Raw genomic sequence first — 23,740 nt, forward strand, 5'->3', positions numbered from 1 at the left:
CTATTAGGAAAAGGCCTTACATTAAATCTTATGTTGTAGGTTGGAATTGTCCATGATACGGGAAATGCTGTGTGTTTGCAATTGGGATTGTAATTAAGCAACTAGCAAAATTGATGTGTGGTTGAGGTGGTGAAGGTTTATTTCTATTGACTCTGACTTTACTACAAAGGATGGATTAAACAACTTACATTTATTTGTTGTCATGGAGGAATGGATGGATATGGTTGGTATATTTTAGTTTTCCTTCATTTTGTATGCTGGGTATTACATGAATCTTAAAATCTATTTTCTGGATCAATAATGGGAAGCTTTCTTGGCTCAGAGGTCTAGGAGCTCTCAAATCTTTACTTTTTAAGGAAATTGTTTTTTGTCTCTCCTTAATAAAGGAGAACTAAACTTTTTGAAGTTCTTTATCTATTGTGGAGAAGGATGTCTACACATTGTGCCCTGAACCATTGGTTTCCCCCCAAAAAGAAAATTGGAAGGGGAGGGGTTTAGTAGAAATTTATATGCTGCTAGGAAGTCCATTCCAGTCCTAAAGAATGGACAAGAAATTTGCATCTATATTTTTGGATTGAACAGATTCTGTTAGGAAAAGGTTTTACGATAAATCTTGTGTTGTAGAATGGAACTGCCAATGACCTATTGACGGTGTTTTATCTTGGCAATTAAAGATGTAATTAACCAACTTGAAAAGCTGATGTGTTGTTGAATTGCTGAAAGTCTGATAGTCTTATTCTGACTTGATGAAGGATGGGTTGAACAAAATTATATTTATATGTTGAAAATGAGTGATGGGCAGATGTTAGACCATTATTAGTCTATGAGAGAAGAAAGAAACATAGTTAGTTGGTCTAACTGTTTGGGCAGTTAGGGGGAGCGGGGAAAGGCTTCTGAACTTGTATAAATAGTTGTGATTAGTTTGGGGGAGGGATCTTTTTGGCCTTTATTGAATTGTTGATCAGGACCCATTGTCCTGAGGGGGAGAGGTTAAGCTCTCTGTATTCTTTCTGTTGATTGAAAGTGAATAAAAGAAGCATTTCTTTGTCGGTGTGTGTGTGTTTGAAGAGTAAGGAGTGAGTTTTTCATAGGTTCTTGGATAAAGAACCTATCATTTGGTCCGACCTGTCGGATCCAAAAGGAGGAGAGAATCAGTGATGGACGGACAGTCATCAGAGGATAGATTGGATAACGTGGAGATAACGGTGGAGGGAATTAAAGAGGAAACGGCGGCGATAAGGTGAGACATTTAACAGATGATGAGGATGATGAGCGGAGGCCCGAATAATCACTGAGGAGGGTTGGAAAAGGGAAGTACGTCGGTGAATGACAATCACAAGCATTGGTCCAGGGACTTAGCCTATGTCTGAAATAATAGAAGGCAAATCAAGGAATTCCATACAGAAATAGTGGCTGAGCAGTGGAAGTACAAATGTGGAATGGATCCTAAGTAGGCACCATTACTTGCATATGAGAGGAAAGAGCTGTATGTGGCCTAAAAACTTGCAACATGTTAATTGAAATAATTCTATTCCTGTAGCAAACCAAGTAAAAGATGTGATGTTAGGTGGAGCTTTGAGTTTCTGGAAAGGATTATTGAAAACTACAGTAAAATTGATCTAGGTCTCCTTGATTCCATATATTATCTTCTAAGTTCTAGCCCATATGAAAGAATTGATCCGTGGACTCTTCTAGGGAGTTATCATGGTTTCTTGCATATCATTTTTCTAACTTCTAACTTCTAACTTCTAACTTCTAACTTCTAACTTCTAACTTCTAACTTCTAACTTCTAACTTCTAACTTCTAACTTCTAACTTCTAACTTCTAACTTCTAACTCATGTTTGAATAGAATTGTTAGGGAGAAAGAAAATAGAGATGTGTATAAGCATATATCAAGTGCTAATCTTCTACCTAACAGTCATCCCAAAACTGGAATCTATTACCCACCCTCAAGGAAAGCATAGTTTACCAGAAATATGTTTGTATGATTAGTCTTTTAACCTTTGTGGAGCATAAAAGCAACTTTAAAGTTGAACTAGAAGTTCAGAGTTTTAATTTAAAATTAAAACTGCATGTAAAACTAGTTTCTTAAATTCTCATTCTTTTAACTGTTTCTTCACTTAAATAAGTTGCTCTTTAAACATTTATGTTTTCAAAATTCTTTTTGCTCCAAATTCTCCTTTTGAGGAAAAGAGAAGCCCAAATTTAGCTAGATCAAATATTACCTAACTGGAGAAGCTTGGATTGCGGTGTATTCACCCATTTTTTTATCTAAGCCATACCTACTATATTTGTTGCTTTGATTTGCTTAGGTTTTCTTAATATATAACACGCATGGAATCTCTGCCTAATTATTGAGGATAAATGATATTTCTATCTCAGAAATTTTTTTATATGAACACACACACCTCAATCTCCCCATGTTGTTGTCCTTAAATTCCATGCTAATTTTCTTTCTGCTTTCAAATTTGGTGACGTGTTTATTAATGAGTTTCTAGGAAAGTGATCACTTAATTACTCAAATGAACCATATCAAGCTTTGGATGACTAACTTGGAGTTCCATGATTATGGTGGTTTGAGAACATACAAAGAAGTCCATTGGAAGCATAAATAATCTTCTTCCATTTACTGATTTTTAGGTGGATAGATATTTGAGAATAGAGGAATAAATTCTGCACGGGAATAAAGTTTGGGCATTGATAATAGCAGTCCTTGATCAGGTAAATTATGTCAAACATAGAAAGATGGATTTTTTGTAGCTCAGTTTATTGCAATAATAATTGCTTGTGGAGAGGAAGAGGGTATAGTTACAAGTGTTATTAGATCTATCATGGTTAATTGTATCTAAAACACTTAGCTTTTCAAAGCTTGAGTGCTAACAGCAAAGCTTTGCTGAAGTGTTGGTTAAATTGTGAAGTGTGTGCTGTGTACCTTATGCATTGATATTATTTGTTACCCCGTGAGAGGACTTTGAGAAGAAAGGGGGATTTGTTGTAGAATTTTCTATGCTGCTTGGTAATCCATTGCAGTACTAAAGGATGTGCAATAAATTTGTATCTAATGTTTTCGATAAGAAAATTCCATTACGAAAAGCCCTTTATGATAAATCTTGTGTTGTATGCTGGAATTGGCCATGGCGTAGGCATTATTTTGTGTTGGCAGTTGGAGATGTACTTTAGCAGCTAACAAGACTAGTATGGTTGAACTGCTGAAGGTTTAAATTCTAATGACTCTGACATTACAAAGGATGCATCATGCATTAATCAAATTACATTTATTTGTTGTCAGAGAGGATGAATGTAGAGCTGGATGATTTTAACTTTGCTTCTTCTTGTATGTTGAGGAGATTACCTGAATCTTAGAATCTATTTTTCTGGCACAATCTTGGGAAATTTCCTTGGCTTGGAGGTCAATGAGCTTTCAAGATTTAAGGATTTAGTTTTCCTTTTTAATAAAAAAGAGAAATTTACTAACACATTGAAAGAATGTGGATTTTTCTCTGGCTCAGTGATTATTTTAGTTATCAGGTCTTGCAGAGATGAATAATGTCTTATTAGATCTTTGGAAGCATAAAGGATTCAGATGACTTAGCATTTCAAGTCTTGTGTGCTAAGCTTAATGAAATACTGTTTGAATTGGGAAGAAGGATTTCCGTACCTTGAACCATCTGCTTCCCTATGAGCAGTGGATTTTGAGAGGGAGGGAGCGGTTGTGTTGAATTTTATATGCTGCTAGGAACTTCATTGCAACACTAAAAAATGTACAAGAAACCCTTATCATATATTTTGGATTGAAACATATTCCATTGCCACTAGGAACAAACTTTGATAAATCTTGTGTTTTAGGTTGGAATTTCCAATGGCATATTGGTGTTATTTTTTTATGTTGGCAATTGGTGTGTATTTAAGCATCCAACGTAACTGACATGTGATTGACCTGACAAAGGTTTGTTTCTAGTGATTGTTACTGACTTTACAAGGGATGAATTGGACAAGTTACATTTATTTGTTGGTAATGAGTGATGGAAAAGGAACTGGATTATTTTGGTTTTCCGTTGTGTATGTATGTGTGTTGAGGTGGTTAAATGAATCTGAGTCTATTTTACTGCCTCAATCATGGAAGTTGCCTAAGCTAGGACTGGGAGCTTTGAAGTTTAAGGATCATTTTTTTTTTCATTTGAAGCATAAGGAATCTTCCATAATGTAAGAGCAAAGAACAAAGCAAATAGGCGAAAAATAAAGAATATTGATAGTGCCATGCATATCTAAACCAGTAATCTTCTCCCAAAAGTAGACATTTGATTTGAGCCATTACCCATCATCTAGGAATGAAGAGTTTTAATGGTAGCAAAACCATGTGAAATAAAATTGTAGTCTGTTTGGTAATTTTATAATTGTTTAAGCTTAAAAATTATTAAGTTAAAGTTTCATGGATAATGTGTTCTTGAATTTTGTGATTTGAAATAGAGGAGTTGAAGTCAAGAGTTTCCTAAGTTAGAGCTTTTAAAGCTCATTCTTTTTTGTTTTCTTCATTAAAAATATACTATCTTTTAAAAATTCTTTTTGGATCAAAATATCCTTTTATGGAAAATTGAAGCCCTAAATAAGCGAGGAAGAAACATTACTTTTATTTTAACAGTTGAAATTAATTTCCCGATTTTCTTAATTGTTTTTCTCTTAGTGGTCTAAGTTTTATTCTTGTCAGACTCATTCTTCTAATGAAAAGTTAAATTTAAGAACAAGTTAAGTAGGCATGTGCATTATCTAGTAGCTCTTGACTGAGGATGCATGTTAGAGATATATTATAAACCCATTCATGTGTCTTCACCTAGTAGCTTAAGCTTTAGATTGCTAGTTCATGATACTTGCATTGCATATGTATGCATGGATATATGATGGATATCATCTTTGTGATATTATTGCACGTATGGATCTCACTTCTAATTCTGTTCTGTAAGATTTTTAATTTGTGTGGATAATTGTTTATTTTCTTGTGTAGTGAATTTTTTGTTGTGACCATTGCTGCAGATATTGGAGATTGACGTGATTCCCTATTCACCTGCCTATCTGCATGCGGTGCTAAATGGATTCCTCTGGTTCTTATCTCGTGCTGTTTTAGTTGTGTAATATGTTATAGTGCCTGTTTAATTTGTTACACCTTGCTGAATAAAAAGTCGGCGGATATCTCAAAATTCAAGATTGGCAATACTAATTAAAATTGATTGAGAGCGTTTATCAGTTACAACATTATCAGTGTTGAAAGGAGCATTTTGGTTGTGGATAAAAGAGCATCCTTGTAAAGTTGTTGGATGCACTTTCTAGTTTGTTTTGAGACAAGGGCAAATGCTACCAACCTGGAAGTATTATAACATTGATTTCACCACTTCAGTATGTGATCAAATTTTTTTGGGTGGCGCATTTAATAATAATCATGTTGATGTTATGTTATAAGAAGAAAAATTGAGCATGTTTTGGAAAAAAGATTCCCTCTTAATGCAGAAGATTACAAGTTATATGAAGAAGTTGGTGAAGGCGTTAGTGCCTCTGTATACAGGGCTCTTTGTGTTCCTCTCAACGAGATAGTTGCAATCAAGGTTCTGGATCTAGAGAAGTGCAATAATGATTTGGTATGTAGACATTTATTTTCATATTTCACGTCACATCCCTTTCAGTTAAATTGTGCTGTTACTTCATACTTGGATTCGGGGGCTTATGAAATTATGAAAGAATGATCTCAACCATCACTATTCATTACACTGTTTGGTGCTAATTTATGTATTTGTCTCCTCCCTTGATCACTCTTTAAGTCTGTTGAATTATGTGGGTTGCATTATTTGCTTTAATACAATTTATCAATTCAATCTCTAATTCATTGTTTGATAATTATTTGTCTATTAATCTATGTGACTATATTCTATATCTGTCATTGGATACATTCTTATTGATACTTCTGCAAATTGTGCAGGATGGAATTCGAAGAGAGGTACAGCTTGATTGATCATCCAAATGTTTTACAGGCACATTGCTCTTTTACTACTGGACACAATCTATGGGTTGTAATGCCATACATGGCAGGGGGTTCTTGCCTCCATATAATGAAATCTGCCTATCCAGAAGGTTTTGAAGAGCCAGTTATTGCTACTTTATTACATGAAGTTCTCAAAGCTCTTGTTTATCTTCATGCCCATGGTCACATACATAGAGATGTTAAGGTGTGATGCATTAGCTATCTGCCCTCTCATTTTTTAAAACCTATGCACCCTTGTGATATTGAAAATTGAGAATCTTACAGCTAGATTTCTTAATTTTAAACTAAACGGCATTAACGAATTGAATCTGAGATTTTCGTTTGCTTATGTTTTGGTGCTTGTAAAACTGTTGCTGAACTCAACAACTGTCTTATTTTTATCTTTCCCCTTTTTTCATGTTTGTTGGCTTTCTGTTCTTTTTCTCCTCTTTTAAATTTTTGTAACTATGCAGGCGGGGAATATTCTGCTTGATTCTAATGGTGCTGTCAAACTAGCTGACTTTGGAGTGTCAGCATGTATGTTTGATACTGGAGACAGGCAACGTTCAAGGAACACTTTTGTTGGAACACCTTGCTGGTATTAACCCTCCTTTATTTTAGTTCTTTGTCTGGCTACTATCATGTGAATGATTATTGAAGCCATGAATTGTCTTTATTTTCACAGGATGGCTCCCGAAGTCTTGCAGCAATTACATGGATATGATTTTAAGTAAGTGTTTTCTATTCTTTTCTTCCCTTGTATGCATAATTAATACTTTTGTTATTGTCATTGTTTTGGTCCCTGATATCTTACGCTCTGCTGGGTGTTCTCTATCTTTTTTTCCTTTTTCTGTAAACAGAGCAGATATATGGTCATTTGGTATACAGCACTTGAACTTGCTCATGGTCATGCCCCATTTTCCAAGTATCCACCTATGAAAGTAATTTTCATGTCTTCAAATATTTGCAATTGCCTTCAGTTTCATGTCTCTGTTTCTGTGAGCTCATGGTTGAATTTTTTCACTTATTTTTCTGGATGCAGGTTTTGCTTATGACTTTACAAAATGCCCCTCCAGGTCTTGATTATGAAAGAGACAAGAGATTTTCAAAGGTTTGTGTTGTTTACTAAAGCACTTTGTAGTTTGTATCTATTACTTGTATTCTTCTTTTATATCTAAACTTTTCCTCGTCTCTTTTCAGGCTTTCAAGGAGTTGGTTGCCACCTGCTTAGTAAAAGACCCAAAAAAGCGTCCCAGTTCAGAAAAGCTATTAAAGCACCACTTCTTTAGGGCTTGCTCGCACCATTCTAGATGGGCTTGCTCCTTTAGGAGATCGTTTTAGATCGCTAAAGGTTTGCTGTTCGTTTGCAAATTCCTCTGTTTTATGTATAGATTAATTGGGTTTTTGTTATCATTTCTCTTGCTTGTGTACCAGGCTAAAGAGGCAGATTTATTGGTGCAGAACAAGGCTCTTTATGAGGATAAGGATCAGTTATCTCAGGTAGGTTTATTTTTAGTTCTGTGTGTAAATGATTGCTTGTGGCACTGTCAATGCAAGGTGATGTTTTATGAGTACAGTTTCTCATTATGTCACTTTAGTGTATCATTGTGTTTGCGTTGTGTTGTATTGTACGTACAGAAAGAATATATTCGAGGAATTAGTGCCTGGAATTTTAACCTGGAAGATTTAAAAAGTCAAGCTGCTCTTGTAAGTATTGTTACCTTCCTTCCTACTTTGTCTTATTTATTTATTTTAATTAGGTTGGAAACTTAAGCATTGTTGGACATTGTTATCATTTTGTAAATTTTTCTTTTGTCAACAGATTCAAGATGATGACATACCTAATGTAGATGAGCCACAAAAGGATAAGAAGGAAAAAGTCAGATCGGATGACTTCAGGGATTCTGCAGAGACGTTATCATCTGTAACAGCTAATCATTCAGATGATGCACCCACTCAGAACAAGGAGGTACTGTGTTAGAGAATGGAGGGTCTATGAGAGAGAAAGGGAAAACAGAGGAGTTAACTGCTAGTCAGTTGGGTTTGGGAAAGAGGCCTATATAAGGACCTCTTTGTTGTATCAGTTAGACAGTTAGAAACTTGGTTTGTGTAGACCGGTCTGAGTACCTGGTGAAGGAGGTTAAATCTCATTGTATTCTTGTTTCTTGATGTGAATACCATACTATACGTTGATTCAATTGCTTGTGCTATTCTTTTGACTTGAGAGAGAGAGGAAGATAGTTAGGATTCATACCTTGTTTCCTAACATACTGTTATTGTCCAACAGTGATCTAATATTTATTTTACCTTGTGCTTTATGAACTATAAAACTTTTGTTTAAGTATACTGGACAGGATTTACACCATATCCCTATTTCAGGATGGATTTAATAATCTTCAGGATTTGGAGGGTTCGCTTGCTTCATTTCCTAGTAAACCTCTTCAAGGACTTAAGTATGTTTATCTTCTCCGTTCTTTCCCTTTCATCTTCTTTCTCTTTTTGAATTTTCAAGTGTTAGAAGCAATGTGTTTGAGATTTGGGTTATGATATCATATATGTTTCCACTTATGTGGTAACTTTTATTGCAGGCTGAAACACTGCTGTAAATGTGGGTCGGTGAGACAAGAAAGAGCGACATGGAATGTAATGGCGAGAAGCGGAAATGTCGGCGGAGGGGAGAACAGGGGAAGAAACACACGTAACCTACCTTACCCAGAGTTTCTGAAACGCCGGGAAGAAGGCTTGTGTTTTCGCTGTGGGGGACCTTTCAGCCCTGGCCATCAATGCCAGGAGAAGAGTTTGCGGGTGGTGTTACTGGCCGAAGATGAAGAAGGGGGTGAAGAGGGGATGGAGGTCGAAACAAAAACCCCATGCATGGAGCTGTCGGCGTTCTCTGCCGGAGGCTTAACCCAGCCCAAGACGCTGAAACTGCAAGGTCGAGTGGGGGAGAAAGACGTTCTAATTCTGGTCGACAGTGGCGCCAGCCACAACTTCGTGAGTAGACGGTTGGTGGAGGAACTGCAGCTTGCACAGGAGGACACCCCTCCCTACCAGGTGAGTCTGGGAGACGGACGTAAGAAAAGGACCCGTGGATGTTGCCCGAAGGTAGTGGTCGACATGGAGGGAGTTGCGATAGAGGAAAAATTTTACTTGTTCGATCTGGGGGTGTCGACATGATCCTAGGAGTGGAGTGGTTAGCCAAGTTGGGGGAAATTACCCTCAACTGGAGGGAGTCCACCATGGCGTTCAAACATGCAAGGAGAAGGGTGGTTGTTAAGGGCGATCCGAAGTTGGAAAAAAGGGTGGTCGGATCGGAGAAGTTGCTGAAGCTGAGTGAGGTGGAGGCTTGGGCGATGGTTTGGAGTTTGGAGGGCGAGAAGGGGAGTGAGGAGAAGGGAGAAAAAGAAGAGTTGTCTGAAGAGCAGAAAGGGGACTTGGAGAGAGTTTTAACACGACATGCAGGGGTATTTCGGGAACCCCAAGGTTTGCCACCTAATAAAAAAGAGAAGCATTAGATTACTTTAAAAGAAGGCACCGACCCCGTAAACATGCGTCCTTATCGTTACCCACACGCCATGAAGGAAGAGATTGAGAGACAGGTGTCGGAAATGCTGCATGCAGGGATTATCCGGCCGAGTATAAGTCCCTACTCAAGTCCGGTCATCCTCGTCAAGAAGAAGGATGGGAGTTGGCGACTCTGTATCGACTACCGAGCTCTCAACCGCACCACTGTTCCCAACAAGTTCCCGATTCCGGTGATCGAAGAGCTACTGGACGAGCTCCACGGTGCGCAGTATTTTTCGAAGGTGGACCTCAAGGTTGGGTATCACCATATTAGGATGAGTGAAGACGACGTGCAAAAAACGGCGTTCCGCACTCACTTGGGACATTACGAGTTTCTTGTGATGCCATTCGGCCTCACAAATGCCCCCTCAACCTTCCAGAGCGCCATGAACGATCTCCTCAGACCCTACCTGCGAAGGTTTGTGCTCGTCTTTTTTGACGACATACTCATCTACAGTGCGACCTGGGTCGAGCATTTGCGACACGTTGAGTAGGTGTTGAGCTGTTTACAACAACATCACTGGGTGGCCAATGAGAAGAAGAGTTCGGGAAGAGGACGATTAGATATTTGGGGCACGTCATCTCAGAGGAGGGGGTCCAGATGGATCAGGATAAGATAGAGGGGGTGGTCGCGTGGGAAGAACCAAAAATGCTGAAGGCGTTGAGGGGATTCTTGGGTCTCGCCGATATTACCGGCGATTCATCCGAGACTATGGGAAGATAGCCAAGCCCTTTACAGAGATGTTGAAAAAGGGGAATTTTGCTTGGACTGAGGCTGCCAGGGAAGCGATGGGAAGATTGAAAATAGCGGTGACTACAACACCGGTGTTGGCGTTGCCGGATTTCTCGCAACCCTTCCAGGTAGAATGTGATGCGTCGGGAACGGGAATAGGGGTGGTGCTCACCCAGAAAAGGAGACCGATAGCTTACCTCAGCAAAGCATTATTGGAGGTGACCTTGGGCAAGTCGATCTACGAGAAAGAGTTGATGGCGGTGTCCCTGGCGGTGCAACACTGGCGACCGTATTTGTTGGGCCAAAAATTCGTGGTGTATACGGATCAGAGAAGTCTAAAGTTTTTGTTGGAACAGAGGGTGACGACCCAGGCGCAGCAACACTGGATAGCCAAACTGCTCGGCTACGATTTTAACATAGCGTATAAAACGGGGGCCAACAACCGGGTGGCTGATGCGCTGTCACGAAAAGGCAGCGAGGAGTTAGATGGCGAGGCTGGGATCGAAGGGGTCGACGGGGGTGTTGAATTGATGGGGATAATGAGGCCGTATTGGAAAGATTTCCGAGATGTGATGCGAGAAATGGAGGAAGATTATGAGAAATAAAGAAGATTGGGAGAAAATATCCCTTATGTGTTTAGACTACACATAGGGTAGTTTATTTATATTGTAAGATATGGGCCAATGCCCTTAATACATAATAGACTAAGCCCAAATAACAGAAACACACATCTTAACATCTAACACTCCCCCTCAAGCTGGAGCATATAAATCATATGTTCCAAGCTTGTTACAAAGATAATCAATTCTAGGTCCTCGTAAGGACTTAGTGAATATGTCTGCCAACTGGTTGCTTGAGTTAACAAACTCAGTCTTGACATCTCCGGATATGATTTTTTCTCGAATGAAATGACAATCAACTTCAATGTGTTTGGTTCTCTCATGGAAGACAGGATTAGAGCTAATATGGAGAGCAGCTTGATTATCACATATAAGTATCATGTGAGTGACATCTCCAAATTTCAATTCACTAAGCAATTGTTTAAGCCACACAAGCTCGCAAGTAGCTGATGCCATAGCTCTATATTCTGCTTCTGCACTCGACCTTGCCACAACACTTTGCTTCTTACTTTTCCAAGATATCAAGTTGCTACCAATAGAGACACAATATCCAGAAGTAGACCTCCTATCAGAAGGGGAACCAACCCAATCAGCATCTGAATAGCAAACGATCTTTGTATCGTTGTTAGGGCCATATAGCAAACCTTTTCCAGGTGATCTTTTAATATACTTCAGTATACGAACAACTGCATCCTAATGGTCTTCACATGGGGAGTTTAGAAATTGACTCACCACACTAACTGCGAAGGAAATGTCAGGACGCGTAACAGTAAGATAGTTTATTTTACCAACTAGTCTTCTGTACCGTTCAGGATCTGAGAAAGGCTCCCCCTGATTTGGTAGGAGTTTGATGTTAGGGTCCATAGGTGTCTCAACAGATTTACAGTTCATTAACCCTGTTTCCTCCAAGATGTCTAACGCATACTTCCTCTGAGATATGACAATACCATCATTGGATTGTGCTACTTCAATACCCAAAAAGTACCGGAGTTTGCCAAGATCTTTGGTTTGAAAATGATGACAAAGGTGTTGTTTCATCTGAGAGATGCCAAGATAGTCGCTTCCTGTGAGAACAATATCATCGACATACACTATTAAATAGATACATCCAGCACTCGAGTGGCGATAGAACACTGAATGATCCGCTTCACTGCGAGACATACCAAATTGTTGAACCACACAACTGAATTTACCAAACCAGGCCCGAGGAGACTGTTTTAGGCCATACAAGGATTTGCGAAGACGACATACCAATCCAGAGGACTCCCCCTGAGCAACAAAGCCAGGCGGTTGCTCCATATAAATTTCTTCCTGCAAATCACCATTGAGAAAAGCATTTTTGACATCAAGTTGGTAAAGAGGCCATTGTCGAAGAGCGGCCATGGCAATGAAAAGGCGAACAAAGGTCATTTTTGCCACTGGAGAAAAAGTATCACCATAATCCAAACCAAAAATCTGTGTGTAGCCTTTGGCAACCAGTCGAGCTTTCAAACGATCAATTGTGCCATCAGGACCAACCTTGATAGCATACACCCACCTGCAACCAACAACAGACTTTCCAGATGGTAATTGGACAAGCTCCCAAGTTCCACTTTCCTGTAAAGCACTTAATTCATCCATCATAGCTTGACGCCAACCAGGATGAGTTAAGGCATCATCCACAGATTTGGGAATTGACACAGAAGAAATGGATGAGAGACAAGTATAAAAAGATGGAGATAATCTGTGGTAATTAAGAACAGTATAATGGGGGGAAGGGTTAGGGGTAGAGCGTATACCTTTACGGAGGGCAATAGGCAAGTCAGACTCAGTTGCTGGAGCCGGAGGAGACACATGAGGCGGCACCGGAAGTGAGTCATGAGGGAGACAATTACGGCGACTATAAACCTGAAGGGGTGGAGGTGAAGGATGATCCTGTGGTGAATGAGAGTCTAAAGAAGGAGAAGACAAAAGGGGTGGAGCATCACCAGGAGGATCACAGATAAGAGGAATATCAACAGTAACAGGGAGAGGTACAGAACTAGAAGATAGATGTGAAAAGTAAAAGGAAGACTCATCAAAAGTGACATCAGCAGAGATAAAATGACGATTGAGGGAAGGGGAAAAACACTTATAGCCCTTTTGTGACCGTGGAAATCCTAAGAAGACACATTTGTGAGACCTAGGAGATAACTTATCAAGACCAGGACTAAAATCATGAACAAAACATGTAGACCCAAAAACTCGAAGAGGTAATGGATGCAGAGGGTCTTGAGGAAATAAGATAGAATGAGGGATTTTGTTATCTAGGACGGAAGATGGCATGCGGTTGATAAGATAACATGCTGTGAGAACTGCATCACCCCAAAAACGTGAGGGTACTTGACCATGAATAAGAAGTGTACGAGTTGTTTCAATAAGGTGTCTATTCTTACGCTCAGCCACCCCATTTTGTTGAGGGGTATAAGCACATGAGGTTTGGTGAAGAATGCCATGAGAAGCCATAAACTGTTTAAACTGTTGAGAAAGGTATTCACGGCCATTATCACTACGTAAATTTCGAATAGACACCCCAAACTGTGTTTTTATTTCATTGAAAAAAGATTGAAAAATAGAAAACAACTCAGAACGATTCTTCATTAAAAACAACCAAGTACATCTGGAATAGTCATCAATAAAGGTAACAAAATACTGAAAACCTAAAATGGACTTAACACGACTAGGTCCCCAAATGTCAGAATGAACCAATGAAAAGGGGGACGACGCCCGTTGTGAGACACTACGAGGAAAGGAACTACGAGTATGCTTCCCTAACTGACAAGACTCACACGACAAACTTGATAATGTGGACAACCTCGGGACAAGTTGTTGTAGTTTGGCAAGACTAGGATGACCGAACTGAGCATGAAGAAGGGATGGTGACTCCATGACTACGCCAACATGTGGAGAAGGGCAGAGATGATAAAGGCCATGAGACTCACATCCTGTGCCAATCATGTGTTTCGAACTCCGGTCCTGCAACCAAACAGAATCTTTAGTAAAGGAAATAACACAATTAAGAGTACGAGTTAAACGACTAATGGACAATAAGTTGAAGGGAGACCCAGGGACATAAAGTACATGATCAATGGATATGGATGGAAAAATATTAACAGTACCAATACCATGAGATGAGACTCTAGACCCATCAGCCATTGTTACCGAGGGTAAATTAGCTGGACATGACAAGGAAGAAAACAAGGACTTGTTACCAGTGATATGATCGGTGGCGCCTGAGTCAAGGACCCAAGGTCCAAGGGAGTGAGTTAGACCAACAAAAGGTGTACCTGTACGTGCAACAGATGCAGATGTAGTGGAACCAGAGTGCTGATGATCCTCATACCATCTGAGAAATTCGTTAAAGATTGCAGGTTTGTCTACGATATTAGATGAAGTAGGATGGTCTGTAGACGGTGATCGGGGAGGTGGATCAGAATTTGCCACTGCTACAGGTCGAGGAGGACGTCCATGGAGAGCATAACATCTATCAATCTTGTGGCCTAACTTGCCACAATGGTCACATTTTGGACGTCCTTTACTTGGCTTGCGAGACCGACTTCGATCATCACGTTGAGCAGCCATAACAGAGGAATCATCAGTACGAGGAGATGTCTCAGTGACGGGTTTGCTCGGTATACGCAAAAGAGCAGAACAAGTAGAAGTAAAGTTGGGTATGACAGGAGAACCCAAAATCTGATCACGGACATGAGAAACATCATCAGAGAGTCCGTATAATGCCAACAACATGAAGAACTTTGATCGTTGTTCCAATTCTTCAGCAGGAGTGGAAGCAGGAGGTAATATATCATTAAAGTCATGAAGAAGGGCATGAATTTTACCCAAATATTCTGCCATGGGACCAGGATTGCGCGGACCAATAACAGTTAATAGGTCCTGACAAACACCATAAAGACGCTGAGTGTCATTTGTGTATAACAACTTCGCTTGTGCCCATACTTCTGAACATGTCTCATAGGATCGAAACATTTGTTTCAGTGAGGAGTGAATGGTGGACTTTATAACAATGCATAACTGAGCATCAATTTTCATCCAGCGGGAAGTGTCATCTATGAGAGCAGTAGTCACATTTTGAGTAAGATGATCTAAGTACCCCTGACTCTTCAACCAAAGTTTGATGTCGGACGCCCAGGTTGCATAATTTGTGCCATCTAACTTGTCAATGGACAAGTGTACATTCACATAATTAGTATATATTGAGGGATCAGAAGATGAGCCACCAATAGAGGTGTTTGTAGACGAGGAAGACGCCATGGAGAGGGAGAAACCCTAAAAATTCAAAGTGCTCCGATTGACGCAACGACCACAGATCCAGAAAGAGGGCGAGGAGGCGATCACGGCGGTGCTGATCGGCGGCGGAAAGCTCCGGCGACGCGCCGGCACGCGCGGCGGCAGCGGCGACTCTTGCGGCGGCGCGTGGAGGCGCGTGAGAGCTCCGATCGCGGCGATCTTCGTGCGACGGTGGTCGCCCGGCCGAGACGCTTCGGATGGTGTGGTCGCCGGTCGATTCTGGAGCTCCAGCAGCGGCGGCGGCGACGGCGACGGCGCGGCGGTGGCGACGACAGCGGCGGCGACGCGACAACAGCAGCAGTGATGGGTGCCGGAGACCGTGGAGTTGACTGGAACTATTCCTGTGCTCTAGATACCATATGAGAAATAAAGAAGATTGGGAGAAAATATCCCTTATGTGTTTAGACTACACATAGGGTAGTTTATTTATATTGTAAGATATGGGCCAATGCCCTTAATACATAATAGACTAAGCCCAAATAACAGAAACACACATCTTAACATCTAACAAAGATGATGACTTGAATAAAATCAGAGAAGGCGTCACATAGGATCCCAACAAATATCCGACTTACACCATTGAAAACGGATGGTTGCACTACAAGGGGAGGCTGGTTATTCCGGCAAAGTCTGAGTGGGTACAGAAATTGTTTGCCGAATTTCATACAACACCGACGGGGGTCACTCGGGGGTTTATAGAACTTACAGAAGATTGGCACAGTCACTATACTGGGAGATTGCAACCACTGCCCATTCCGCAAGCTATCTGGGAGGACGTCAGCATGGACTTTATTGTGCGGCTCCCGAAATCCAAAGGCCATGACGCTATACTGGTGGTAGTCGATTGACTGAGTAAATACGGGCACTTCATACCGCTCAGACATCCCTACACTGCTCGAACAGTAGCGGAAGTTTTTGTGAGAGAGGTAGTAAAGCTTCATGGGATTCCCAAGACCATAGTGAGTGATCGTGACCCATTATTTCTCAGCGCATTTTGGAGAGAAATGTTTAAGATGTAGGGTACCCATCTCCGGATTAGCACGGTCTATCATCCGGAGACAGACGGCCAAACAGAGGTGCTGAATCGAGTGCTGGAGGGATACTTACGATGCTTCTGTTCTGAGCAGCCCAAGATCTGGAACGTGGTTCTTCCATGGGCGGAGTACTGGTACAACACCAGCTACCAAGGAGCTGCCAAATGCATGTCGTTTGAAGCGGTATATGGGAGAACCCCGCCTTCGTTATCAAGGTTTATTCCGGGAGAAACAATGGTGGAAGCCGTGGCCCAAGAGTTACAAACAAGAGATGAAGCGTTGCAACAGTTGCGATATCACTTGTCGAGGGCGCAAGATGCGATGGTGAAGCAAGCAAATCGAAAGAGGAGGCTGGTAACCATTAAGGTAGATGATTGGGTGTTTTTAAAGATAAGACCCCATCGACAAACCTCTATGTCGGTGAAGTTGCATCCAAAGTTAGCAGCTAGATACTATGGCCGTTCAAGGTGATCCAGAAGATAGGGGAAGTGGCGTTCAGATTAGAATTGCCCGCGAATGCCAGGATTCACCCTGTTTTCCACGTGTCTCAGCTGAAATTGGCGATTGGGGCGAAGCAGGTGGAAGCTGAGCTGCCAGCAGATTTACAAGTCGGTGGACCTACGTGCTGGCCAGCCAAGGTGCTAAATAGAAGAGTCCAACAGCAAGAGGGGGAACAACATGAACAAGTGTTGATAGAGTGGCAAGATGGAGGGGCAGACAGCGCAACGTGGGAGGATCAGAGGTTGATGCAGGAACAATTCCCCGAGTTCGACCTTGGGGACAAGGTCAGTTTTCAGGGGGGGAGTGATGTTAGAGAATGGAGGGTCTATGAGAGAAGAAAGGGAAAACAGAGGATTAACTGCTAGTCAGTTAAGTGGGTTTGGGAAAGAGGCCTATATAAGGACCTCTTTGTTGTATCAGTTAGACAGTTAGAAACTTGGTTTGTGCAGACCGGTCTGAGTACCTGGTGAAGGAGGTTAAGCTCCTGATATCTCATTGTATTCTTGTTTCTTGATGTGAATACCATACTATACGTTGATTCAATTGCTTGTGCTATTCTTTTGACTTGAGAGAGAGAGAGGAAGATAGTTAGGATTCATACCTTGTTTCCTAACATACTGTTATTGTCCAAAAGTGATCTAATATTTATTTTACCTTGTGCTTTATGAACTATAAAACTTTTGTTTAAGTATACTGGACAGGATTTACACCATATCCCTATTTCAGGATGGATTTAATAATCTTCAGGATTTGGAGGGTTCGCTTGCTTCATTTCCTAGTAAACCTCTTCAAGCACTTAAGTATGTTTATCTTCTCCGTTCTTTCCCTTTCATCTTCTTTCTCTTTTTGAATTTTCAAGTGTTAGCAGCAATGTGTTTGAGATTTGGGTTATGATATCATATATGTTTCCACTCATGTGGTAACTTTTATTGCAGGCTGAAACACTGCTGGTTGTATGTTAGAAATTGGGTTGTTCGTTTTATTTTTAGTAATTATTTATGGTAAGTTACTTATAATGTACAAACTGAGCCCTGTGCTATCACTTCATTAAATCTTACTATATTCTGTATGTAGAAGTTTAAGCAATAATATTCTTTTAGATTCAGTTCTCCATTTATTAATAGAAATATAGAATGATATACTTGTTTATATTACTTTTTTTTGTCTAATTAAGAATTAAAGAGAAATTTTGGATGCGGCAAATGAGATGTATAATTGAATTATTCGAATCAGTATTCTTTTGGTGACCAATTTAAATTCTTCCTAGCATTTTCTACAATTATGTTATAGTTTAGCAAATAACAGTGCATTTTCCATTATAGAACATTTGATCTTATTTATATGTAAATTATGCAGAGGATGTTTTGATATGTGTGAGGATGACGTTAATAATAACAGTCCAAGAGATCTGGATCATGATTATGGAAATGAAAGTTCTGGGCCAAGTTCTTCATTACAACAAAACATCAACAATCAGCAAAAAAAGTTTCCAAGTGGTTCTTTGCTACCTGATAATTTTCTTTTTCCCAAAAAGGTTGTCACTGACGGGGACAGGTAATTTTTCATTTTTACATCAATTGTTTGCAGCTTCATTATTTTTCTTCCCCATTTTCTTCTGGACCTGTTAATAGAACTTCTCATTTTCAATCACTTTCTTGGAAATGAAGAATTTTTTTTAAAAGGATTGGAGCAAACTGAATTGTCCAAAATTTGTAGCTACTATACATGTTGCACAATGTCTGTGACACTTTGTTTTGTGCTTATCTTTATCACTTTTATATTTTGGATTTTGTTGAACATACTCTGCGGTTGCACTGGTTTCATTAGGAAATGAAACATGATTACTAATAATTTCTGAAAATTTGGTATGTGTTGAAAGCTTGGTTTTATTGATCTGAGATCAGAGAATTGTGATATTACACATTATTGTTACTTTACTACTGCTGCATGTTTTGTTTGCAATGTGCTATCATATGTTCTGTTTTTCTTTAAAGGGATTACCTACAAACAAAGTATGCTTCGGAGAGGAATCACAGTGGGCCATTGCAATATCGACAGAAGAGAGATACCAACAACCTTCCATTGGGTAGGTGTATCTTGTTAGTCTGCTTGATATTTTAATAATCTTCATAGTTTTCTTTCTCCTGTGCCAGCTAGATTTTTACTTTATCTAAAAATGAATGCATTAAGAAATTACTTGTATATATTTTTCTTCGTTTTTTTTTTTGTGCACAGTTGATGACACATCAGATGGAGCGTTTGTCCAGCGTAGGGAGCGGTTTAAGGTCACATCGGCTGATCTCAGTCCAATGGTCTGTATCAAATGGCAGATATTTTTACCTATTACTTTTATCCATGATGAAGATTTCTTTGTAGAGATTAGTAAGGCAGTTTTCTTGGCACTTCATTATTGGGTGAAAGTAATGTGGAACCCACTAAATCATGTGGGTGGTAACGTCTTATTTATATTAACTAGTGGGACCAACATGAAATCCACCTTATATTGAAGAGTTTGTGGAAAGGAGTGTGTATTGTCATTTTTCTTGTGTATGGTGAATCTTCAAATAGTGCCATCATATGAGTTATAGATCTTGTTAATTTCTGGATTGATCTGCTAGAGTCATTATATGCAGACTATACTGTTTATCAAAGATTGCACCTTTGCTAACATAAGATTATAAAAATTGTGGTTGAATTTGTCTGCTTGAATGATTGTTTCATTAATTACCAAGATGGAACTTGGTGATGTTTTACGCAATGGCTTTGTAATCATTGCCTTTTCTTTTACTCATTTAGGGTCCTTCAAACAATGCTTCTGGCCCAGTTGTTAGTCCTACCAGCCCACCAAATCAAAATTTCATGGCTGGCGCTATTCTTCCATCGCTTCAGTGCATCTTGCAACAGAATGGTTTGCAAAGGGTACTTTTTTGTTGAATTTCTTAGTTTTCTATCTTTTTTACTCTTGACAAGTATATATCATAACCTTATTTTCCAATGGGTTTTGCTAGGAAGAGATTATAAAATTAATAAAGTATGCAGAGCAATCTTCTGGTAATGCTTCTTTGTGTTGACCCTTAAAATTTCTGGCAATTCAGTTTGTTTACTTTAACTTTTTTAACTTGTTACAGGTAAGATGCAGAATCCGTAGAGGCAGGGGCAGTTGATAGTTTGCAGGTAAATTACTCTGGTACAAATTTTTCTCGTCATACTTTTTCTTTAATGATGAGAAGCATTATCCAAGGGGAATGTGGAGAAAGTTTAGAAACTCGGGAGACTAAAATACCCCAGAAGGAAAATTTCTCTGCACTTCGTGGCAACATCCAACACAAAACTATCCAAATTATTAGTGTGCTTAACGTTGTCAAATTGGAGAGTCTATGCAAATTATCAGTTTATATTATTGACTTGACTGGTTGAATCTTATGAGAGTTTACTTTAAAAAACTATTAATGATTGATTTGCATAACACTACGATTGTTAAAATTATAAGTCAGATCAAGAAATTGCACAATCTTTTGTGCCAATTTGCTTCGTGTGTGGTGAATCATGACGTCGTTCATTCATGAGCTGTATGGTAGTAGGATCTTGATCTTTCATGAACAATATTGTCAGGGAGAGACAGTGGGTGAAAAACTGAATGTATTCTTTCCAAAATTCTTTCTCCCCCATGTGTGACCCTCCTCGCTTCTGACTCTGCTTCATCTGGGGTTATCCTTTGTTTGCAACTGTCTGAGCATTTTTCCACAGCAGCCGTCTTGGTCTGTAGATGGAAAATGAGAATGAAACTAGGGTTTTTGTTGTCATTTGGGTTACAGTGGCTGTTGGGCCAAAACACAATGGGAAGTTTTTTCTTTCTATTATACTATTATAAAACTATAAAGATCTCTACAATATATAAGCATATTCATAAAGTAAATATCCTGTTGCATTTTAGGTAAGAATCTTACAATCCTTCTTGCTATCCCTGAGTAATGAGTTTTGATTTCCTCCCTATCCTAGGTAGAATCTTGAGTTTAACAACCTTGTATAACATAATACTTATAATACAACAATGATTCAATATTTCTGCTTTATAATCAATCTAGTCACAAGCCACTCTTATAAAGTTTAATGGAACATTGGTACTAGAAATACAAACACATAAATGGCCATCTTTCTTACGTTGACTCCAGTTTTACACAAACTTAGCATATCCAACAAAAGGTGTTTGATTGCTGTTTTCTTTTCTTCAAATCCATTTTGCATTGACATCCTATTTCTAAACTTATCCTCGTCCTCTTTCTTCTTGCTGTAGCAGACCTTCTTGACCATGATTAGACCCATAATAAATATTAAAGGAATTTGACACGTTGAAGTCTGGAACCGTGGTTGACACAATTCCGATATGAATTTGAGAATCAGGTCAAGGATTAATCACAAAGACAATAAAAAGTAGTGTTTTAGAAAACGATGGATGAGAAGGGGTGGTTAAGAAACATTTTTATTTTGCTATGCTATATTCGTACTGTTGTGTTAAATGGTTTCATATTTGTACAACTTGCAGGTACCTGCGACAACCAGGGAGAAGGAGCTGCATTTTCAAGTGGTTCAACTCCAACAGAGGTACATGATACAACTGAATTTTTTATTCTTTAATTTATAAAACTTAAATTCAATGTACATCTTAGTTTCAACTCCTATGTCAGCATTGGAAGCCTTGTTGAGGAATTACAAAGACAAAAGATGAAAAATGTGCAGGTATATTTTAATCTTGGTCCATCCTACTCTTACTATTTCATCTCAAACAATTTGTTTATGCCATGTTTTAGTTTCAATCTGTAACACCACATATTTTTGTTTTTTCTTCAATATACTTCTATTCAAATTCCTTATCCATTGCCTTTGCAAGGTAAATTCTAAATTTACAGTCTATCCACGTAAAAACCATTCTTCAATTTGAACAATTGGTTGCCTCTGTTTAGGGGCATATTGAAATTATACTGTGCATTGACATGAGATTAGGATTGGTGAAAAATTGTAACTCATAGGTAAATGTTAGAAAGTGAAAAATATTAGTTTTATTCATATTAGAATTCCATTATTGGACCTAAAATTGTAATTATGATAAGTACCCAAGCACTTCAGTAACCTAGCTATCAAAACCTAATAATTACACCAAAGATAGCATATTACTCATGTGGGAATTAGACTTTCCTAATTCCCATGCCCTTATCATAAGACTGTACCTAAGAGAGGAGCCTCTTTTGAGACAACGTACCCAATAACTTGGGGAACTCATCCTCAATAACTATTAAAGGGGACACTCCAATACTAAATGCTTAACCAAGCGTCCCATACTACATGATGGAGGACTTAGGCAAATAATATCAAAATTCAAAGTCCAATTAGAGACCCCCGACATTCTCTGGAGATATGACCAAATATATATTATATAAGTAGGTGGGTGCAAATCCCACCTTACTAAGCTAGTGTTGTGACATTAAGTTTAGCTTGAAGTCTACCTTCTAATATGATGTTAGACTTTATTCTAGTAAAATTTGTTGAGTGTGTTTCATCTGCTGAGACCCCCTCTATTCCCATGTTCATGAGGAGGTGATAGGAACATGTTTTAGACAGGGACTAGTTCATTAAACTCCTTCTATACAGTGGGTTCCAAGAAAGGTAAATTTATTAAATTGTACCTACCAAGACTGCTAACTTTTTCGTGCCAAGATTTGTCCCTGCAGCCGTATAGCTCATAAATTTTGAAAGCACTAATTTATTACCAAAGCTGCATGTTTCCTACCAAGATGTTCCTTAGTCTCTCAAGGATCAACCATGGATTAGCTTATCACACATTTGCTTTCTGAAAATTTGGTATTTTGAATTCAGCTGTCCAAGTCATGGTCTAAGATGTCTCACCTTCTGTCTGGTTTGCAGTTAGAGAAACAATTGAGCAGTATGATTAACAAAATGGAGAAGTGAAGATGTCTATGGACGTTATGAGGATGGTTTAACTGATATTTAGACAACCCCTGACGTTCATTGATAACATTCAAAGATGATTTACGACGTACTTGAGGGATGGAGGAACGTCTCAATTGTATTACCATGTGTGGTGTGAACTTTTGTTTGCGGCAGACACTAATTTTGAGATGCTATTCCTTGAGTCGCCTGTAAAATGTAATTTATTGAGATTGGGATAATGATATCATGTAATTTAAACTTCTCATTTTCTCTTATTCTACCTAAAATTTACTCATCAGAGTTCACATGAATGCATATAACTACATAGCTCAGTGATGTAGCAATCTGTCTTGTGTTTTCAATAAGTTCATATCACCTGACAACCAAACACATACACAGAATGCTGGCTGAAATGGCTAGTGTTCAAGTGTAAAATTCCAATGGTTGATGTAAATTCAAATTTTTATTTATATTGCTGACAATAAATTCTCCGGGTGGATTGTATTTTTTCATATAAACTGCAGCTGAAACTTATGTGCATAAAGATATATTTGTTACTTATTTTTGTGAATTTTGAAATTGTGACCTAGATAGTTTTTCTTCACTGAATGTGTCATTTGCAGCGTGGCTTAATTGTGATAGTATTTTTCTCGGTAAGAGAAAAATGGAATGGATAATAACAACAAATGATTATTTTCATTCCAAGAGGTATAATATACAATTTTGATTTTTTTTAAAATTTTATTGTTTTATATAATTTTTAAAACTTTTTTGTTACATTTATTTTATTGGGAGTGTCTTTTCATTTATTAATGTTTTATTTAGTTGATGTTTTTAGGATACATATAATTTATTATTCTTATAATCCAATTAGTGATGACAAATGAACCGAGAGTTTATCTTCGTTGATTTTTTGCATTGCCTGAATAGGAGTAATATTTGATTATTTTTCTTATAGGGTAGAGAGATATGGATGTCTATGTATATATTTGCATCGAGTAATATTT

General features: G+C 38.8%; 1 pseudogene; it reads left to right on the forward strand.

Moving 5' to 3' along the window:
* The first annotated feature begins 1,157 nt into the window (after positions 1 to 1,157).
* Positions 1,158 to 23,219, forward strand: LOC108344472 (serine/threonine-protein kinase BLUS1-like; annotated as a pseudogene).
* Positions 23,220 to 23,740: the final 521 nt, after the last annotated feature.

The sequence above is a fragment of the Vigna angularis genome, chromosome 8 (genome assembly GCF_016808095.1).
Source record: "Vigna angularis cultivar LongXiaoDou No.4 chromosome 8, ASM1680809v1, whole genome shotgun sequence".
Classification (NCBI taxonomy): domain Eukaryota; kingdom Viridiplantae; phylum Streptophyta; class Magnoliopsida; order Fabales; family Fabaceae; genus Vigna; species Vigna angularis.